The 19,323-nt window shown below is 41.6% G+C and overlaps 1 long non-coding RNA gene across 2 annotated transcripts in view; it reads right to left on the bottom strand.

Annotated features, from left to right (window-relative positions):
• Positions 1-1,988: 1,988 nt before the first annotated feature.
• LOC109268247 (uncharacterized) overlaps positions 1,989-19,323 on the bottom strand; it is a 73,628-nt gene continuing 56,293 nt past the window's right edge. For both annotated transcript variants that reach the window (XR_002080537.2, XR_008418096.1), the window contains exon 3: positions 1,989-2,053. This is a non-coding gene — a long non-coding RNA (uncharacterized LOC109268247). The remainder of the gene's footprint in view (positions 2,054-19,323) is intronic.

Here is a 19,323-nt window from a genome sequence, read left to right as displayed (position 1 = left end):
ATTTATTTATTTATTTAATTTCTCTAACATGTATTTTAGAATTTCACCTGGAAAATTTCTCCTCAAAACAAAAAAGATACCTCACATATCCAGGCCAGGAAATCAGAGAACAAATTCGACAAAGTATTTTCTAAAGGCAGATTCAGGGGGTACTTGATGATGTGGGTTAGCATAGGAAACAAGGGGCCATCCTGCAAAGGGCTTGAGAAAGCATGCACAGGGGATTATATTGTAAAGAGAGAAGTGGAGGTTTAATGACGGGGAGCCTCAAGTGACAAACAAAGGTCGAAATTTCACTCTGCAAACCACAGAGGAGAGAATCCCTACAGCTGTCTGTGTAGGCTAGTTGACTGATAGTGTTCTAGCAAAAAATACTTCTGAAGACTTTCGGAGATGTATTGGGGTAAACAAGATATTATTTAGAAACTTGAGAGGATCTTCCAAGCCCTATGTTATTTACATTCTTGCTCCCTAACCCACGATCTGCCTCCAATCCCGATCTGGCGCTGTTGTGGCAGTTCTGTGTCTGACGATTGCATTTGTTCGTCCTGTCCAGTATTCTAATCTGCTTGTCGCTGAGATTAATATGTTTGGTCACGTTTCACAAATGAGGAAGCGAAAATTCTGTGAGCCAGTGTGGATCCCTGCTGTCTCCTGGCCCATGTGGGTAGAGTGGAAATTGAATTTTGTTACCAAGAAACAAGGTAGACAGCTGCTGAGCCCTGGGGGACCATATAACCTGCCAGGATCCTTGCTACCCTCCATCTCAGCACAGCCAAGTCCACTTTTTGTTGTGTGTGAGCTCAGCTATGCATGAAATTTAATAGTTTCCATGGACAAATTTGGTCAGCATGTCCAAATACACCCAAGACTCTGAGAGAACAAAATAAGAATACATCGTTTTATCAATACTCCCAAGCAAAATAAAAAAAGATAACTAGTCCTTTCACAGTTACTTCATTTAAACAGCCTGACGTCATTGCTTTTCTCAGAGTGATGATTCATCAGCAAACACTCACGTCAGTAGAGTGTGTTGACCAGGGAGGAAGAAATAACAGATACAGTGAGAGATTGCAAAATCCATTTCTTCCTGATAAACCCACTGAGTTTCGACTTATCCAGCTTATGTAACGACAGGCAAAATAGGACAAACTCTCTGGTTTCCAAGGAAAAGGAAACTCAAGCATCTCACTCTGCATGGCAAGCCCACAGGAGCACACAACACACACAAACGCACGCATACGCATGGATATACACACTTCACACATTCACATAGTATTGTGAGACATATTGCAGACAATATATATGTATACATATGCACACGTACATATATAAACACACACAGAAATACCCAAGGACACATGTATGCAAACAGGCACATATGAAGGAAGGCACAGACCACACGTAAAGCACAAATACATAACATACTCCTTTAAAGTTCTAAAAGGAGACACAAGAGAAAATGTAATATATTTAAAAAAGGAATGTGCACTCAGTGTGTGATTAATTGCAAATGCATTAGTGAATGGTTTGATATAAGATTTGTCAAACTCATGATGAATTCAAGGCCATTTTTCGATCCGATGTTGGCTAGTGAAGTTATATGCTTGAGAATGCATCATGTAATAGAATCCCATAACTTCATTGTGCTAACAGAAGTTGAGGGATTGATGAAAATAATGGGAGGGAGGAAGGCACCCGCGGGTGTCCACTATCTACGGGACCTGGCATTGTAAGGCTAGAACTTAGACAAAGCAAACTTTCAGGAAGAGTTTGCCCAACACTTTAGGAAGTATTAAAGCTGCCAGCAGTAAAAGAATAGGCAAACAACAAGGCATTTGATTGTCATATTACAACTCCCAAATGAAGAGTAAATGTGAGCGTGATGGGCTCTGGAGAATATGATCAACATCTTCCCCATGTTGAAAATAAGTTGTAACATCCTTTGCTTTAAACTCAGTTATGACATTAGTTCAGGTTTTACATAACTTGCAGAAGAGAAGGACCTCAGATGAGTGGCAGCATTTCTCTTGATACAACAGTACATCTGGAACTGTCGGAGGAATGTTCATATATTATCTCTTGATATTGTTGAGATCAAATTTCCATACTCACACAGAGCTCTCATTTCAAATAGAATTCAGTATAAACTCAGAAAATTTCAAACTTGCTACTCTCCTCTCAAGCCTATCTGGATTTTTCAAAGCAAAATGGATGAGATTCTTTTTTTTTTTTTTTTGATAGCCATCTTATTAATGATTTCCTTCCCTTCCTTCTTTCCTTCCTTCCTTCCTTCCTTCCTTCCTTCCTTCCTTCCTTCTTTCCTTCCTTCCTTCCTTCCTTCCTTCCTTCCTTCCTTCCTTCCTTCCTTCTTTCCTTCCTTCCTCCTTCCCTCCCTCTCTCTCTTTTTCTGTCACAAACATGCCTTCCCTTAGAATACCCTTTGCAGTAAGCTAGAGGTAAGAAATACAGGGAATATGTATCTATCCACCTTATATATCTTTAGGAACACTGAGTTTCTGCTTGAGGCACCATGAAGCCTAGTTTTGGTCTAGTGGGAATCCCCGGGTTCTCCAGAAAAAGGCAAGGCCATTTTGGTAACATGTCTGTCCTGATAAGATGCTCACTCCCCTCGTCTCTATTCTCCATATAGTTCTGGATGGTTACAGTCTTTTGCTGGCTGAAGGATGAAATAAATGGCAAGGGAATTAGGAACTTACTGGCATTTAGGAGTTTGTAAAATATTTATGAAAACCTGAGTGGGTGAGAATTGGTCTGGGATATCGCCTAATCCTAAAGGATAGAGAAATATGAAAAATGGCTAATCAAATTTCTTAGGATCCAGGAAGACAAAGATATCTGTTTTAATTCATCTTACTCACAGGACTCCTGGAGCCATGATGATTGAATGGGAGAGAGGGGGGTCTAATTTATTCTAATAAGTATTCCACAGGAGACAAGGAAGGAGACTAAAATAATCCCAAAATACTCCAGAGGAGAAATGTTGAGCAGGAACCATGAAAGAGATGATGTATCAGAAATCAATCAGTCCAGGGGCGCCTGGATGGTTTAGTTGGTTAAGTGTCTGACTTCAGCTCAGGTCATGATCTCACGGTTGGTGAGTTCAAGCCCCACATTGGGCTGTGTCCTGACAGTGTGGAGCCTGCTGGGGATTCTGTCTCTCCCTCTCTTTCTCTGCCCCTCCCCCACTTCTATTTTCTCTTTCTCTCATAATAAAGAAACTTAAAAAAAGAAAAAGAAACCAGTCAATCCACAGAGAGGCTATGCTACACCGAGTGGGAGAAAATAAAGGAAGCAGAAAACTCTGTCCAGCCTATGAAGAGGCTTGTGATACAGGTGCAGTGGGGCAGCAGGAAGTATCCCAGGCAATATGTGCTCCAGAAGTTCTGGAGCCAAAGGAAAAATGCTAGGTAGGCTGGAAAGTCTTCTTGGCAGATGTAAATACCAGGAATAGAGCAATGGATTGATAGAATGTTCCTAAGATACTGAGAGGCCCATTTTTGGCTGGCCCCAATATCAGTTTTGGAGTATTTGGAAACACAAAAATAACAATAGTTATTGTACATAAATTATGCATCAATTGTATGCCAGGCGCTGCTGTTTAGTTTTATATGTTATATAATGCTCACAACTTTATGAGAACTTGTATTATTAGGCCTATGACATATTAAAAACATAATGTTTTACAGATGGAACTGACCCAAGATCACACATCTACTTGGGCTCTGTAGACATTAAAAGGATCATAACTCAGATTTTTTTTTTTTTTTTTTTTTTACAAGCAGAGCTATTGAATAGTGGACTATATTAACCAAAACCTTTGGTCCTTGGGAGCATCCAAACAAATAGGTGGTGAGCTTGAGTTGTGAACCTTTCTGTACAGGTCAGATTTTGAAATGAATAGGAGTTAAGATCATTGATAATTTTAAGGCTCCATGGCAGTCAACCTTTAAGTAAGAAACAAACAAAAATGAATAAATAAATGCAAAGTGAATTTTTATCTCAGTCTTGGCATAAACATCGCCTGGAAGATGTCTCCTCTATTCACTGGTGTTTCAAAGGCCATTTCTCTGGAAAGTGCTGGTGCAGTGCATATTCCATTTATAAATTCTACCTCTATATAGCTTGTGGTTAATTTGTCTGCAGACCTTAAATCTGGCAGAATTTTGTGAGCTGAGACTCTATGCAAGTATAATTAAGAGACATTTTACAATTTTAGGTTTTAAATGAAGGCTTAAGTGCAGAGAGATTTTTTTAAAGGTGAAGAACAGAAAAGTGCAAATTAAAGAAAATTACCCTTCATCAGATATAAAAGAAATACATACTAAAGTGGAAACTTTTGGAAACACAGAAAAGTAAAGATGTTAAAATAACCATGACCCTTAAACCCAACATCCACAGATAATCACTCTTAACAATTCAGCATAATCCCAACAATTCAGCAAATTCCTTCCAGCTCTTCATTGCATGGTTGAAATAATATTTTCTAGAATAAGAGTTCTCAAACTCTTTGGTCTCGGAACCATTTTCCATCTTAAAAATTATTGAAGATTCCCGAGTTTTGTTCTTGTGTTTTGTTGATATTTACTGTCTGGTATTAAACTTAGCAAATAATTTAAACATTTATTTGTTTAAAATTGTAATAATAAAAGCAAAAATTTAGTGAAAAGAATGGCATTGTTTTAGAAATCTTTTTAATGTCTGACTTAGTAGAAAATAGCTGGATTCTCACATATGCTTCTGCATTCAACCTGTTATGATATATTGCTTTGCCTAAATATATGAAGAAAATCCAGCCTCACACATACAGAATTGGAAAAGGAAGGAAAAAAATTTTTTTTTTAATTTTACAGAGAAAGCACAAGGGGGGGAGGGGTAGAGGGAGGGGGAAAGAGAGAATCTTAAGCAGACTCCACACTCAGTGTGGAGCCTGACGCAGGGCTCTATCCCAGGACCCTGGGATCATGACCCAAGCTGAAATCAAGATTTGTACACTTAACCATCTGAGCTACCCAGGTACCATAGGAAGGAATATTTTAATTGTTTTTTTTTTTTAGATACTCATGATGCTCCCTATAGACTCTGGAAAACTCCACTATACAGTCATAAGAAAAGGAGAGTGAACATGTAAATAATGTCATAGTAGTATTATGAACATAATTTTAATTCACATACTTCTTAAAAAAGTCTTGGGGACCCTTACCAGCTTCTCTATTAGACTTTGAGAATCCCTGCTTCATATATATTGTTTGTCACCCAACAGTATATTTTAAACATTATTAAAAGTAATTTAAATTAAAATCTGTTGTAATTGATTTAACCATCCCCATATTATTTGGGCATTTTGAATGATTCCTGCATATATTAACAAAAATAACACTGGAATAAATAACTTTTAGCCATAATTCTGCATCTGAATTTCATACCATGTTCCTTTAAGGCAGATTACGAGAAGTTGAAGATTGTATTTTAATGTACTTAATATATTTTACCAACTTGATTTCAAGAAGGATTTTACCACCTATTCATCAACTATGATATAAGACAGATATCTGAGTGCTTAGCAGCACTGAATATATTACATAAATAATCTTTGCTCTGCTCTTAGGAAAAAATAATTTATATTTCAAATTCTTTGCACATGGATGCATGAAGTTGACTATATGCTTATTAGTTACCAATGAAAATACTGTACATGTAAATATTATAACGGTAGGTTTCCTGAAATCAGTGTTGATCCATTCTACCACTGTGAAAAGTATTTATAAATCTGACCAAATACTGCAAGAATTTTCCCTAAGAATACACTAAAAGTTTTTTTTTAATGTATTTATTTATTTTTGAGAGAGAGAGAGAGAGACAGAATGCAAGTGGGGGAGGGGCAGAGAGAGAGGGAGACACAGAATCGGAAGCAGGCTCCAGGCTCTGAGCTGTCAGCACAGAGCTGGATGCAGGGCTCAGACTCACTAACCGTGAGATCATGACCTGAGCCAAAGTCAGACACTTAACCAACTAAGCCACCCAGGTGCCCCTAATAATATAATATTTTAAGTGTGTGTGTGTGTGTGTTAGTTCGCAAGGCTGCTGTAACAAAGTTGAGTGTCTTAAACAAAAGAAGTTCATTTGCTTCCAGTTCCAGAGGACAGAAGTCCAAAATCAAGCTGTGGGCAGGGTCTGTTTCTTCTGAGGGCCATGAGTGAGGATTTGATCCTTGCCTCCTTCCTACTTTCTGGTTGTTTCTGGCAATCATTAGCATTCCATGATGTACAGAAGCATCACTCCCATCTTTACCTATATCCTCACATGGCATTTCCCCTGTGTGTGTCTGTGTCCAAATTTTCCCTCTTTAGAAGGACACTGGTCAGATTAGGGACCCACTCGAGTCCAGCATGACCCCATCCTAACTTAACTAATTACATCTGCCATGACCTTATTTCCAAGTAAAGTCACATTCTGTGGTTGTGGGAGTTAGGATTTCAACATAAAATTTTTGGAGGGACAAAATTCAATCCATCACATATGACTCACAGACTGGCACACTTGGTGTAGCATAAAATTCACAGATTCGGGGTGAACCCTGATATCATACTCCCCTTCCCAATAAGAAATTTTATGGCTTCCTGTGGCCTATTTGAGCATAAGAGTAATGTAATTTCCACTGCCACCACCACCATCCATTACATGGGTCCAAAATTTTACTAATTACAAGGAGTTTCTACACACTTGATATTACTTGACCATCTTGGCTACTTGAGCAAGGCAGGGTTGAGATTACAAAACCTATTTTAAAGGAATCTGAGGCTCAGATTGATTGCCTTGCCCAAGATCACGGTGAAAGACAACAGCTTCACCTTGTGTTTGGATCAGAGTCCGGATGCAGTTTTAAAGACCATAGCTGTAGATGACAGCCAGTCAAAATGGTCTTTTTTTTTTTTTAAATGTTTTTATTTATTATTGCGACAGAGAGAGACAGAACATGAGCAGGGGAGGGCCAGAGAGAGAGGGAGACACAGAATCGGAAGCAGGCTCCAGGCTCTGAGCTGTCAGCACAGAGCCTGATGCGGGGCTCGAACCCACAGACTGTGAGATCATGACCTGAGCCGAAGTCGGACGCTTAACCGACGAGCCACCCAGGCGCCCCCAAAATGGTCTTTAACAGAAACACACTTTACACATTAATTATCACAGGGATGGTGAATTAGCTTAAGTAAGAAAATTCAATATCCTAGAACAATTGTCTAATCTTCTAAAAAAACAGTTGCAATTTCTTAGGTTTTGTAATTTTTATTGTTATCTTAAGTTGTGTGGCCGAAGGTTACTTTTACAAGCTTTATATTCAGGCACTTTTTTTTTCTTTGTTTGAGGGTCTTGTTTCTTCCCATTAATTATCAGTAAATATAAGTATATGTAGGCAAAATAATCAGAGGCAATATTTAATCTCACATAAGACCTTTGCCCCATCAGCCTAATTTCTAAGAGCAGTGTTGGTTTATTATATTCCTATGGTTACAGAAATGTAAATATTCTAAAATTTTTTTAATGTTCATTTATTTTGAAAGAGAGGGGGTAGGGAAAGAGAGATAGGAGAGAGAGAACCCCAAGTGGGCTCTGCACAGAGCCCAAAATGGGGCTTGATCCCACAAACCACGAGATCATGACCTAAGTTGAAATCAAGAGTCAGACGCTTAGCTGACTGAGCCACCCAGGCGCCCTGTGAAATGTAAATATTCTATAAATTCCACTTACTTTTTTGATCATATGAAGAAAGGTAGTATCAACAGTGTTTCCATTTTCCACTCGTGTCAAAAACGTCTCATCTCTACAATTGTCATTTACACTTGCAATATCAATATCAGTCGAAATCTCAAGTTTATAGTTTTTTATTCTAGTCACAGAGTCAGCTACTGGTAAATCTATTGGGAAAACTACAAAGGGAAGTCCATAAGAGCAATGTTACAGTGGCCAAAAAGAGCCCAGCTGTCCACTGTTACAGCAATGGATAAACACACTGTGATATTCTCAACTAGTGATATAAGGCAGTGAAAATGAGTATGGCTGAATCTCAGAAACAAATTATTCATTGAAAAAAGCAAGTCACAGAAGAATGCATGCAATATGAATCTGTCTTTATGAAGTTAAAACCCTGTAAAATTCAAGAATAGGTTGTTCAAGAACAGATCCTGATGTGTTCAGACCACAAAGAAAGGCAGGACAATGATGAAAACAGAAATCAGGATTGTGATTTTCTGTGCGGCAGGAGCAGGGGATGACCAGACAGGGAAATTCACTCAGGAGCATCCAGCATACTCATAATGACCCATTCATTTCAGAGGCAAGATAGTGACTATGGGTATTGGTTGCAGTTGTTCTTTTGCATATATTTAATATTTATTAAAAATGTATTTTAAATGATATGTCTGACACATAAACTGTATCTGTGCTGGAAAAATAAGAGATAAGATACAGGTTGGCTAGTTGAATTAAGCATCCCTGAAAGCATCACTTCATGCCTGCTCCACTTTGGTGAGCACCTTCTGTGTGGGCTGAGAGAAGGAAGTTATAAATCAGGCCCAGTTCCTGCCTTTGTGGAACTTAGCCATGCAGGAGGTAATATTCACCTCAAGAAATAAGCGCGAGTTTGAAGCAATCTCTGCTTTCTTCATGACATATCTAGGTTCTTTTCTAATGATCCGATTTGTAGAGGGAAATCAGTTCTGTTCACCTATGATTCACCTAATGCACCACTTTGAAAAAGCCTCTAGAGTCTCTGATCATGACAACTGTCACCTAAAATTCTCCTCCCATCACGTCACCGGGGCTTGTAGTATATACTGGGCTCTGTGCCTTAACCTGAAGGGCCATTTGCACGATCTCCGAAGTCGCCCAGCTTCTCCCCCTAGCTCCACCACATGGCCATCTCTGGCACTGCACCCCAGTCTATTTGCTTCTGCTTGCGGATCTGGACAGAATGGTGTGTGCAAAGAGAATGAGAAGGCCTGCACACCCCAGGTTGTCCAAGTGGCGTGCGCGACTCCTTTTAGGTATCTAGTAAACTCTCTCTAGCACCTCAAAGCCTTTCTTTACCTTAACCTGGGATTGATATCCCTCACCTCTATCCTCCAGAGATCCCTACACCTGCCTCTATCAATAACATTTATTTACTACAATGAAAAGTAATTATCTGTTGATTTTCTGTATCCCTGCTAATTCTCTGAGCTCTCCGAAGTGTATGAATCTCAGGGTTTCATACAACCTATAGCATTCGTAACCAGTAAAACCAAATAAGCCATATGGCAGTATTTGCAAATAAAAAAAAAATGAGTGATTGATCTAATTTGTTAATTTTCTTAATCCTAAAATGCAGGATGCACATCTTCTTGGAGGGAGTAGGAGTTGGACTGGCCTTTGACAGATAGACTTGGATTAGTAAAAGGGCAATAATATAACCAAAGGGGAACCACGTAAGAGAAAGTATAGACGGAAGAACTTGAGAGTTGTCTTGGCAACAATGAAAGCACCAGGCTGATGAGGTAGGAAGTTCATATCACTGTGGGGGATGACGATGGGCAGGGAGATTGGGCAAAGTGGGACAACAGTTAGGAATCGATCCTGTGTGAAATAAAAATGGCAATGAAGGACTTAGACCACTGGAGTGACCTGATAAAACTGTCACTTCTGAGTTAATAAGAGCAAAATGACTCAACATTGAGACCGGAAATGTCAAATCGAAGCTTGTCTTTTGGCCCTGATTACAAATACATAATAAGTCCTAAACAGTACCTGCCTCAGTCTTCCTTGAGGAGAATGCTTGGCAATTTGGGAGCAACAGGAGAGACAGACTCATTGCAATTACTCTTTAGAAAATGAAAGAGGTGAAGAAGTAATCCAGCTGACAATTTCAGGGAAATTGCGAAGGGCCTGTCAGGTTGCAGTAATTATATGGCAGTCTTTTGTGAGCTGTGATGGAGGACGGTCTGGGTAAGGAGAAAACCTCAGCAAAGTAGCATGTTTTCCTCCATTTAACAGTTTTAGAAACAGACTATGTGATGATGATGTTTCTGTACCCCAGGCAAGCTTCCGGGGAGGAGGAAATGTCCTGAGGAGGGGGCCCCTCTCCTAGACTACCTGGAAAACGAGACATGACCTGCCTCTCCCCAGGCCTCTACCCCACACCCCACCCCCCCCCCCCACTTCCTCTTGGCTCTCATCTCATGGGAGCTGCCCCAGCACCGGCATGGAGGAGTTTAGTGAAGAATCGAGTCAAAGAATTATTTGGGGGCCGGACTGTGGGTTTCCATCACGGAGGGCAATGCTGTTGAGGGTTTAAACGACCTCCGAGTAACAGCGCACTGCTCTCACCGCAAGGCAGAGATCAAGTTATTTTCACTGCTGAAATTGAGTTGATGCCGGAGGATGTGGCCGAGGCCTGCTCTAACAATGAACCATCAGACACCACAGGGAAACTCTCAACCTCCTCATATTGGGTCCTGGACTGTAAAATTTACAGCATGGAGGCGAAGTGGAGAATGTGGACTTACTGAAAGTAGTGAGTTTTCAAGGAGAAAAAAGAAAAGATGGGACTTAACTTCTCATCCCTGGTGTCTTTTACCACATTGACAGCTGAGAAAAATCATTCCTCTTCCGAGCGACGTGTGATCCGAGAAGCAGACAGGGAGAGTCAGACTAGTGCAGCTCCCTCCAAAAAGAAGAAATAGGACTGGAAAGGTGTGAGCCCACCTAAAAAATCCTGAAATGTCAGTGTTCTCTGCATGGCTGGAGGAAGAAGGCGTTTTAATAGCTGGATGAGTAAATCTAGAGCCCTTATGGGTATCACTGAATTTGATTTACAGGTAGGGAGACAGGGAGGGTACAGAGAGGGTCAATTGCATTAAGGGAAGACATGAGAAGTTTCATAAAGGAGATGCCATTTGACCTTTCGCCCTAAGAGCCAAGTGAACATTCCAGACAGAACGCACAAAAGGCATGGGTTTTGAAACGGCACGACATATCTGGAAAATCACAAGTATCCTGTGTAAACCTGGGGCAGTGAGCGAAAAAGAGCCGAGATTATGTAAGTGCACAGGTGGCCGGGGAGAGGCCTTGTCGTCACGAGACGACCTTGTCCTGTTGGAAATGGAAGGACCGCTGAAGGGGTTAAAAATTATTTGCTCCCTGAGGCTCTCTGACATTTCCCTGATCCTTGAACCCTGATCTTTTGTTTGTTCCCGCCTTCAGCTCAGCTCTGCTTCCTCTCTGGCTGTCACTGTAAAAGCAGTTTATTTCAGTTGAACTCTCCAGGTCTTACTTGATGGTATACAATAAATTCTTTTAGAATTCAATTGGATCCTCTGACCTTTCACTAATAATTGAGTGAGGATTGGGAGACGCATAAGATGATAAAAACACGACCCTGATTTTAAGGAGCACCTTTTACGGTGCAGGAAGACGTGTGTCTACAACACTTAAATCTAGAACAAATCTAAAACAAATTAAATACTTTTGGAGCACAGAAAAGGAACCACTAAAGTCTCTGCCTAAGACTTCTAGTTAAAGGGATTACACATAGAAATCTCCACAGGTATGAGGGGGCAGTTTTATATGCCAGGCATGGTTGTCATATTAATGACCGTATTTATTTATGTCTGCTCCAACCTTGTTCCATATGTGCTGGTAATCAGTTGGAACTTGTACATAGTTAACGGTGTAAGTCGATGAATGTCTGGAGGTCTGTGGGAGGTGGGGCCCGAGGACACCAACACAAATGATTTATTTCTGAGGTCACACTGAGAAAAGAGCTACAGCTTGCAGGTGAGGGAGAGGGAAGGTCAGGGAACTTCCTGCACTGGTGAGGTGGCAGAGATGACTCAAGCCCTGAGGACAGTGGCCTGCAGCTGACTCAAGGTGTCTGGGAGTAAAACCGGGGGAGGGGGTGGTGGTGGTAGTCCGTGAAAGAATTTGGAAGGGACCAACAAGATTACTGCATGGCCTCAACGGAAAGGGAGAGCTTATATACCTCACCCTCTGGTTTACCTGATTTTATGGAGTCCTCGTGGCTTTGTCCCAGAGCCGTAACTTGTAGATGACTAACTGGTAACCATGCCAATGATTCTCTCTCATAGGTATGCAAACACATTTTGTCCAGGAGAGAGGACAATTGATCCCCCAACACCTCCTTGGGGGGATGGAGAGGCATATATATTTGGCTTTGAATTCTTTTTGGAACTGATTATAATATCTTTCTGGTTCCCTCATTAAATGAGTTAAGTGAAATCTTTGACATGTTAAATCTATATTTATATGAGAGTCATGATTTTGTCTTAAAAAATATCTTTTAATATTCCTTGTTAACTTGAACTTTATTTCTATGTGGGTTCAAGGATCTAGTTACCTTTCTCCTTAACCTCACATTTCCAATGTCAGGAAAAGGGCTCCCTAGTCCTCCTAGTTCATAACACAAGTTCATGTTGGCTAACCCAGACATCTGACAGGTGAGTGGGGGTCATTTCATCCTCTCAAAATGTCTAAATAGACTATTTCTCCTGCCATTCCTTCCAGGGAAGAACATGTGTATGAGGTTAAAGCCTGAGACAAGGATTTCTTAGCTTGGCTTTGACTTTTGAAATGTGAGTAGCTTAATTTAATCGAATAGTGTGTGTGCCCTAGCTGCCTTCCAATGTATTCACATCTCATGTTTTCCCCATTTATTTATTAGTTGTGCCTAGAGAAAATTTCCAAACCAACAGAACACAATGGCCCATTGGGGAAGTAGTCTTAAATCTAAGCATTATTTACATAAAAAATAAAATCCAAAAGGTAGTTCACTGGGTGGAAAGAAATCTTATTTGGGGACATTCAAACAATGTTTCCATCTGATGTTGTATCCTGCTTGTACATTTGATGGCCCTCTCCTTTGTGGCTCAAGTGTGTCCCATATATTCCTGTCCGAATGGCTGTAATCCTTGACTGCATTTATTCTTTGATGTATCTGTCTCTGTCACTAAATTGTGAGGCCCTAGAGAACAAGAGACCTATTTGATCTTTCAACATTGAGCACAAGTTTGGAATATAGTAATTTTCAATTATGTATCTGTGTCTCTGGACAGCTCTCACAATTGAAAGTGTACAGAGCCAGAATCTACCCATCTGTAATTTCAACCCTTAGGGTGCAAATGTGTCCTTTGGAGTTGTACAGATCAAATGCGTTGTTCCCCAGAGTCATGGAGAGAAGGTGTGAGGATAAACTGTTACAAGAGAAGGCATTTAGAATAATGGAAGCCACTAAATTAGAATCTTTCCATGCATCCTCCAAGAATTGCAGAGACAGAAAGGAGAGTAAGTAAAACTTCACAATTAGCCCATGGCTGAAGCATGCTTGTGAGATAGAAAATAGTAAACTTCAATTTATATATAGGTTGAAGAATAAACTTTAGAAATAATGGGTTGCCTCTGGAGCTGATGCCAGAGCTGAGATCACCTGGGAGCACGTGGAAGAAAGGTGTGTGCGGTAGGGTCCCCTATGTGACAGAACATGTGCACCAACAAGTGTTCACAAGCAGAAAGCAGGACCCACTTAAGTAAGGACGAATGTGATGAGTGAAGATCAGAGCTACTGGGGAGTTAGCAATTCTGGAATCTAAGCATGTAGAAGGGAAAAGAGATGCTTATCATACCATTCTAAATGTTCTGTATGTTTTCAAAATTTCCTCATTGTATGTAGGAAAACCACAAGGAGGCCATGAAAAAGCCCCAAAACAAGGTAGAGAGAACGTTCTGTGTGAACACAAGAGAAAGGTCAGTGCCCTTGTGAGCCTATACAAGAAGGGGGCTCTGAGAGGGGTCTGGAGGGAAGTATAATTATCTACTCAGCTGTTCTGGGAAGATATGGTCCCCCACTGACTTTTGACGTGGTGCCTGGGCACTAACCTGATCATCTGAGGTTTCAGACCTTCTTCAGTCCAGGGATGTCTGTCAATATAAATACTCTCCGTATTCATCTGTCCTCCTGTCTTGGGTTACCTTTGTTCTTGAATTGGGGAAGTCTGACTTGCTTCAGAGATAAAATTGGTGGAAATCACAGAGCAGCAACAAGTAAAAATTCTAAATAGATAATAGGAGCCAGCAGATTTTAGATTTTAAGTGCTAAAACAGACCTAAGGCTCGACTTTACTTCTGGAACAAGTTACTAAACATGGAGAGTTAAGTGCCCTTCTATAATCAATTTTCTCTACCAGAGCCTTTTAACTATTGTATTAACTTGATATTTTTTTCACCTGATTGGAGAAATTATCTTTGCTCACATATAGCATAGGAAAATAACATTTATTCAGGACATGCACAGAGCCAGGCATCGTGGTAGGTGCTTTCTCTACATTTTACCAGAATCTTCCCTACTTGGGTGTCATGGAAGCTGAGGCATCATCACAGAGTTGCAGGTGTGCTGAGATGTGAAAACTCTCCACCTCTGAAGAGTTTGACTAGGGACTGGGACAGCCAGAGCCCCTGGACCAGATATGTCAGGCCTCAAAGAGCCAGACATTTTTTCTGCATGTATGACACGAAAACATCTGGGACTCACTGTGTTAAAGCATTTATTCCTCATGGTAACCTGTAAGGTAAATATTACTTTCACCATTTTGGATATGGTGGGTTCAGAGGAGGCTCCAAGTAAATTAGTAGCTAGTAAATTAGCCAGCATCAGATCTCAACATCCATGGGGTGGAAAAGCCAGGAGTGCCATTGGGTCTGCCTGGTACCTAGAGCTGAGATTTTCCTTCACATTGTACTCTTCAGTTTACCAGGATGCTCATAGATAGCCTCAGATCTAGAAGGCCTAGGACATCTCTACATCATACTTGCAAACTCACAGAGGGCAAGGACTAAGATTTGGAAGGTGAAGTAATAAAGGAACTGGAAGGATCTCCTGGGAAGCATCAAGTTATGTATTGTGTGGGACTTTCTGGCTGAAGAGTATAGTTTGATCACAGCACAACAGTGGGAAGAGGTTGGAGACATAACTGGGTTCAATTCCTAGATGTCCTGAGTGACAGGTTAAGGAGACTGGGTGACGAAGCATATAGTGGGGAGACAATGAAGCTTCTCTTTCCTGTAATTTCCCCTCCAAATAGTTTGTACTACTTGTGTGACTCAAATACAGTTCGGTGTCCTCTGTCCCTGGGTGGACCTAGAGTCATTTTCATGTGAATGTCCAGGCCATGTGATCCAGTGGGCTTTCCAATTCAATAGTGGGACACCGATGCATCCTCGGGGGTGTTACGGTCTCTCTCAAATTCGGTTAGTCTGCTTCCTCAGCAGCTGGACCAGTGCCCATGCTACTACCATTGCTTGTCCACTGCTTTCTATCCCGTCAAGGCCACTGCCTTTGATGCTGTGCTGCCCCCCGTGTTTGCCTCTGACCTGCTGCTTCTCCATCTTGACACTATTCACATCCCACTACCGCTGCCTCTTGGCTTTGCTGATTTCCTTCTGACCACCTTCATTTGCCAGGACCTTCCCACTCCAGACCACTGGCCTGCCACTTTCTTGGACTAGTCTAACCTCGGGCTGACTGCTCTATGCAGCCTCGTCACACATTTGATTCCTTACAAATCAGCACCCAAAGGTCAGCTGCCGCCCATGCAGCTACTGCTCCTCCCAGGGCAACAGCCCTAATTTAGGTTCTTTCAATCTCCTAGATAGGACCCATCACCACACATGGGGGTTCAAGCAGCTGGAACATCGTTTCAGGCAACAGCCACCATGCTATTTCTCCCCTCTAATCCTCAGGCCCGGTTATGAAGCCCGGCTCAGTACAGCATACTTCTTCCCTCTGGGCAGATTGTCTCCATAAGGATCCACGTTCTTTCTTGAAATTTCATTCCACTGGGCTATTCCTGCCCCATTTACCAGATGTGTTTGAAGATGTGCTGGCACCCTAATCGTAGCACTATTAGAGTAATTTTCCCGGGAGGCGATCCAGCATCCATGTTCACAGGGGGATAACAGCAGTGAGGAAGTCACATAATTCATATGCATTTTTCTCCTTATTTCAAAAGCATGTCATGTTTATTGCAGAGGTTTTCAAAAACGCAGTAAAACAATAGGAAGGAAATGACTATCACGGATAAGTTACCACCCTGAGGTAAAAGCAGTTAACATTTGGTGAATGTCATTTATATTTATTATGTGGCTGCTATGTGCCCGGCATTGTGCTAAGCACTGGCACTACATAAATAAATAAATAAATAAATAAATAAATAAATAAATAAATAAAACAAGAGTCCTACCTGTCTGCATAATGTCTTATAACCTGTCCTTTCTTTCATAGTATTATTTTATGAGGCCTTTTTTCTTTTTATTCTTTATTAGTCCTTTTTCAGTTTTCTGAATTTCTCTTGAACCGTGAATTAGATCACATTCAGACATCTGCCTTTCTCAGAATTGTCCAGAAGTCTTTCTTTTTCCTGCATTGCAGTATTTTTGTCCCGTACTTCCCTTTCCCACCCCACCCGCTTCAATTTGTTCTTAGCCAGTGATTCAGGGAACTGTCGTCCATGGTGTTCGTCAACAAACAGGAGGAATTGACAGACTCTGGCCCACTTCCTCCCGCTTGTATGCAGTTTGAGCCTTTCCCTTATATCTGTTTCCGGCGGCTTTGGCCCTTCAGCTTCCAGTGCTCAGCTTGTGTATTTGCTTGCTGGGCCGTATTCAGTGGAGCTGAGAGCCTTCCCCATCCCCAGTGCCTGGTACGTGCCCTCTGAGTTACTAGATCTTGTCGGGCGGCACGCCAGGGACTGTCATTCTCAGTGTGCCCTGTTCCCAGGGTGGCCCTTTCCCGTCTGCATAGTGTTTTCCTTGTGGAGTCTAGAACGGACCGGAAGGCAGCGAGCCCTTTTCCAGGTGTGCTCTGAGAGCTGCCGTGTACAGGTGTACAAATGACCAATGATTGCTCAGGGATCAGCACCCAACCGGCAGATGGACAGCCACTCAGCTTTTGGATTGGTTCAGATATTGGGCCAAATTCTCTGAATTTGGGGGTGGATAATGGGAGAAGTAAAAGTGTCTTTCTTTAGGTCATCTCTATTTCATAAAATGGAGCAAAAGGCACATGTTCCTCTATATTGTTCTAAGCCCATTAGAGTTAACAGAGAATTCTCTCATTTCTGACGTTAGGTGGTCAGTCCGTCCTCATCGTCTCTGTGGTTACCTTCAGTTTCTTCTCTCTGTCTTTGTTCATATTTTAGTTGGAAGTTGGGAGGGATGTCCTTACTCCCTGTAAGTCCTCATGTCACCCTCTCAACAATAAGAGTTGCTTTATTGAGCACTTACATGCCTGGTATTTTCTAACTACTCGAGTTACATTATCACTGCTGTTCTAATCCTGTGAGCTAACTATTACTTGTCCATCTTACAGATAATGAATCCAAGTCTGGGGGGTTAATAAAGTATTTGCCCAAAGACACTGAATTTGTAAGATGCACAGCCTGGATTCAAACCTCGGACTGTTTCACACCAAAGCCCTTGACATTTATTTTTTAATTTTTAAAATTTTCTTAATGTTTGTTTATTTTTGAGAGAGAGAGAGAGATAGAGAAAGCACGTGCAAGTGGGGGAGGCACAGAAAGAGAGGTGGAGACATAGAATCTGAAGCAGGCTCCAGGCTGAGCTGTCCACACAGAGCTGGATGCGGGGCTTGAACCCACAAACCTCGAGATTACAGCCTGAGCCGAAGCCGGACACCTAACTGACTGAGCCACCCACGTGTGCCGACAGTTCTTTAATCTCTTGAGGTCTTTAAGGTCAATTATCGTGTTGAGTTATTTGGGGAGTTTTCCTCCAGTTATTCCTCTGGAAAGGAATTAGGATGGAGTTCATGCAAAATTTCTACTGATGCATGGCTGTATTGCAAGTGAAGAATGAGAACATTCTGGAATATTACTGCTATTTCCCCTCCCTCTCTCTTTCCCCACCCGTCCTCCCTCTTTTCCTTCCTTTACGGCCCTGCTTCGTCCCTTTGACTATAGGTTCTCCTGCTACACTGAGTCCGTGAGCCGGTATTACCGACTTTTTGCATGCATAAAATTCCTAGCACAGTGCAGTTGGTTGGCCATAAGCGGGTTCAAAAGCACTGAAGTAAAAAGCGGCTTCTCTGCCATCTGAAAATGGAGCATCGCCAGAACCAGAAGGAGTTCACAACCGGAAGCAATTAATTGGTGGTGTTTTCCTGTGTTTGTGGGAAGAAGGGGATGGGGGATCTCCAAGGACGAGCAGAACAGTTGCCAAAGCTTTCACAAACAGTGGCTCAGCTCTGATGGGGCTAGCCGGTGCTTTGCAGTACCAACAGGAGAATGTGACTCACACTCAGGATGCAGGCCTAGGCCACTCCCTTCACATGAGGCACGACGGAGGAGGCTCCCTAGCAATGGCCTTGACCGGTGGGTTGAGAAGGCACACGGGATTACTCATGCTCCAGCCCTTCCTCCCGGATTCAGCGAGCGTGGTCGGTTAAATCACAAATAAAAAGAAACTATCCATTTTCTGCATGAACTCAATAATATCAAGTCTTTTATTTGCAGTTCTGCTGATTTTAAAAAGCAAATAGCAATGCTTGTGTCAGACGAAAGCAAATTAACTATTTTGGATTCAATAGCAAAGCCTACCCCTACGTGAACAAATTATAGTTATGTCTGATTAAAATAAAAAAAAAAAAAAAGAGCTGTTGACCGGTTGGTGAATGATTCCCTTTCTCCCAAAATGGACCTGAAATTTTATTTATATTCTCAGAATTTGCAGCAAGACCCGCTCCCTATAAGTCACCCCATTTATTTGCATTAATATATTCACATGCTTTACCTCACTCATATTGCCAACGTGCACAAATGCATGCACGGATATATTCTCATATAAAAGTCAGCAGATTGGATCCACAACCCACCACTGTATGATGAGTGCCTGTTACTAGTCTTGGCTGAGCAGGCCGGGATCTGTCTACACATTAATTCATAGTGACAACTCACAAGAGTTCCCTTAGTGAACCTGTCACTTATCCATCCCATAAGGAAATCAGGTTGTCAGACCTGATAGCGGAAATGTATAACAGTATCTGTCAGAAATCTGAAGCTACCACTCTCAAATAGACCTTCCAGAAAAACAACGGCCTTCAGGCCTAGAGGCCACTAGGAAACCAAGACATGCTTTAGGTAGTTTCTTGTGGAGAAGCGCTGTGCCTCCCCTCAAGACAGCAGCACCCTGTGAGACATTAAAGACCACAAATATCCTAAAGAAACTCTCTTTTTAATGTTTATT

This window comes from Panthera pardus, unplaced genomic scaffold (genome assembly GCF_024362965.1).
Source record: "Panthera pardus isolate Hobbes unplaced genomic scaffold, ASM2436296v1 HiC_scaffold_26, whole genome shotgun sequence".
Lineage (NCBI taxonomy): Eukaryota > Metazoa > Chordata > Mammalia > Carnivora > Felidae > Panthera > Panthera pardus.
This window is presented reverse-complemented; position numbering and strand designations above follow the sequence as displayed.